Here is a 3,731-nt window from a genome sequence, read left to right as displayed (position 1 = left end):
TTAGGGTTGACACTTTTGAGTAGATGATCTAATTGTCTCACTAATTCATATAAGTAATATGCATAGCTAACGTATTTATTAATTAAACCGATTGGAAATAAATAATAAACACATACGAGTGATAAGCTTTAAATAGTTTTATAACATACATATTTAAATCCATCCTGGTTAAATCATATAAATGGGCTATTATATAACATAACTCTTATTCTTATCCAAAGGCATTGAGTTGTCCATTTCATTTGCACAAAGCAATTAAGAAAAAGGTTTGTACACATAAGTTGTGCACTATACACGGATGGGGATGGGGGTGGGGTTGTCACTTAAAGAAGGTTTGAACTAGGCCTTTAACTTCTGATATCTAGATGTAACTGGAATTGCAGCGACTTCGAACTGAAGTCATGATGGCATCTCAGCTGATAAAGCCATACTGCAGTTCCTGGGTGTAGGGGTTCTGCTTCATTTACTTTGAATAAACAAACGGTTCTCGCATTGGAGAGTACAATGTATAAACATGCAATTTTCCTGCCCACTCCATCCAAGCCGCTTGTCTTAGATCTACATGTACTCGGAACTATATATGTGTTATATCAATTATGTTTCATTGAGTGCATGAATTTACTTATCATATTTGATTCCACATGTAACAAATCTAAACACTAACATGTTCTTTAAAAACTTATATCATTAATATGTTATGTTATTATATAAACCATTGCCAACTTGGTAATTTGGTCACATGAAATTTGATCTTCTCAGGGTTCAACATTGAATTTTATAGACAGCTTGACAAGTCGTCAGTTACTTTGAAAACCTTCAATACCTAAACTGAACAAGATCGAAGCATAACACACAAAATACCATACTAGAAGGGGTTAAAACATACAAAGCCCTTTCCACATTAACTTTACCTTTAATTATTATCCTCAATTTTTTGTCAACATAATGACATTAATTCAACAATGAATAAAAACATATTGCAATAACACAGCAATCAAATGTTATCACTATATAGGCCTAGATATGAATTTTCAACATTTTCCTGACATACAATCAAAAATTATACTGAATACTGTACGTATTCTATGTAAAGGTGGCTTTTATGTTTAAACTTACATTTCGCCCGTTGTTTTATTTCATTATACAATGATTTTGTTAACATTAAAACAATGATAGTTGAAATAAAGAATCAAACATGCTCATCATCCCTAACATAAGCATACATAACTACATTGTAAATTGACAAGACAAGGCCTGCAAGTCAAGCCAGCTGATTGTTACCCGACTGACCAATCAAAATCCTGTCCAAATTGGGAAGGGCTTATCAATGGCTCGTAGCAATTCGCCATGACCTCCCACAATCTGTACATGAGACCAATTACAAATTTAATCCCACTCCCAGTCTGCACGTTTCAACAGTAGTGTAATGCAATGCATTCCTTATCACTGAGAGAAAGTTTAGACAAATAAGAGAAGTTCAAAAAATGATGTTTTATGCTTTTTTCTTAAACCGTTAATAACGGTTAAAGCCATAAAACATTAATTTTCGAACGGAAATATGAAAATCTACGATCTGATTTTTTGTCAGCAATCTTATATCTTGGTTTGCAGATATTTACGCAAACATTTGCTCTTTCCAAAACAAAAAAAAGAGTTGTAAAAATGGTAAATTCGTGAGAGTGCCAACATTCCAAGCATATTTACTTGTTCACATACTTTTAGGGGCAAAGAAAGTCAGTTTAATATAAAACATTTAATTCAATCACGAATGTTTGACATTCAGAGTAATGATCTCATTTATTATAATGAATTATTTAAAGATGTAAATAAATCCGTATGATGATGGTACTGTAATCATTCCATTGGCGGCCTTATTGATAAAGAACTTCAATTGAACACGTATAAAATTCACAGTATCCGCATCCGGAAGTAGTGTGGACATGTCAAGTTTTAGGGATGCAAACGAATGGCAAAATTGATATTCGAATTTTCGGTGATTCTTTGGAACGAATATTCGAATATATAGCATAATGAATCTTTAAGAAGTTGTAGTAAACTATTATTATTTTTGAAGACTTGTTTGACCGTTTTCGTTACAATTATTAATTACATAGAAATGGCTTCGGGTGGACAAATTTAAACTTTTTAGTTAAAGGGCATTAACTCGAGTGTTACATATATCTCTAGAACTATTATTGATGGTGATGCACCCCCCCCCCCCCCCCCACACACACACATTCTTGTGAAGTTTCATCCACATCGGGGTTTTGAAGACGAAGCGCGAATCTCTGTTTATTTTGTTAAAACAACGAAGGGTCATAACTCTGGGGTCAGGTATAAACGTTATTCTGATTTTGTTTAGTTGAAAAGAAGCATTACTAAACAATTATTTTAGCCAGAGTTATGGGCCTGCTACACATGTATGTAATGTCTCTTTCATCATACGTATGAAGTCTTATTTTAATATATTGGAAGTTTCTAATGTTCAAGGATTACATTTTGCGCACCGTCAAACCGACACTGATATCAATGGCACTTTTCACACTTTTTACCTTATTAGACAGACAAACTTGAAATATGATGATTTTAAAGTACTTGCGCTCTGAACCATACATGTAGCTGTACACGGTAAACTCCTACACACAGCAATTTCGAAGTCCTTATGTTGGTTGAACAGTTTCCGTGTGAAACAAAAAACTTGGGCCTCGGAAAAGTGGCTGGTATGTGCTTTCTCCGTAAGAGTGAGAAACATAGAAATGTTAAATTATAATGCACAAACCAATTCTTATGGAAATATTTTGGACTCAATGACTTTTATTAACCACCCTGTTCCCAATGAATTTTCGTTGACCTGGATTATGAATAGATTTGTTGATTGTTTCGTTACCTGCAATAACAGATAATGACATTTCACAGTCTTAGAATAGCTTTAAGAAATATGATATCATCAATAAATAGTCCTCAGTCGTTTTCAAACCTAATTCAAATCAACATAATGCAACTATTGTTTTGTTTGTATCAAGTTTTCATATTGTGCATTGACAAAAAAACAAAAACAATGCACCTTTTGGTGGGAAACATGAAAAATGTTCAATAATGAATTACTGTTTATAAATCATCTTCATTCAAAAACGATATGCCAAATTAGACTGCTTTGTGACTGTGTTTTGACCCATATTTAGCACGATTGTTTTAATTTTTTAATTAAAGACCAAGCCTTTTTTGATAAAGTCGAACATTTTTACGAACATTTTTAAAGATTTAATAATATTTCTAAGTTTTAGCAGGTTGACTTAAGTTCTCATCCTTATGTCTACTTTTCTGTTCACCTTGTGATTTGATCTTATTTTGTACTATCCACAAGAAAAGTTCTGTGCCAATAGCTGTTCAAGTGCTATCTTGCTTTTAATTTTACAGGATAATAATTATGTAAATATTTTGGTCACCATGTTATTTGATTTCATTTTCTTTATGAGTATCAGATAAATGTTTACATTTGCACTTGAATATAAATGATTAAATCAAACATAAATACATTCGATTTCTTTTTATTCACCTGGTTGCCGGTTAACACAGAGTGAAGTGAATATATATATTGAAGATTTAATACATCTTCATACAATCAATAGCTGATAACCAACTTACTGATAAGCATTCTTTATTTGTATCGCCCTTTTTAGGCATATCAGAAAGGTGCAAGTTTATATACCAGTATGACATTAAGATCAATA

Source organism: Mya arenaria, chromosome 12, assembly GCF_026914265.1.
Source record: "Mya arenaria isolate MELC-2E11 chromosome 12, ASM2691426v1".
Taxonomy (NCBI): Eukaryota; Metazoa; Mollusca; class Bivalvia; order Myida; family Myidae; genus Mya; species Mya arenaria.
The sequence above is the reverse complement of the archived record's forward strand: the minus strand, read 5'-3'. Positions refer to the sequence as shown.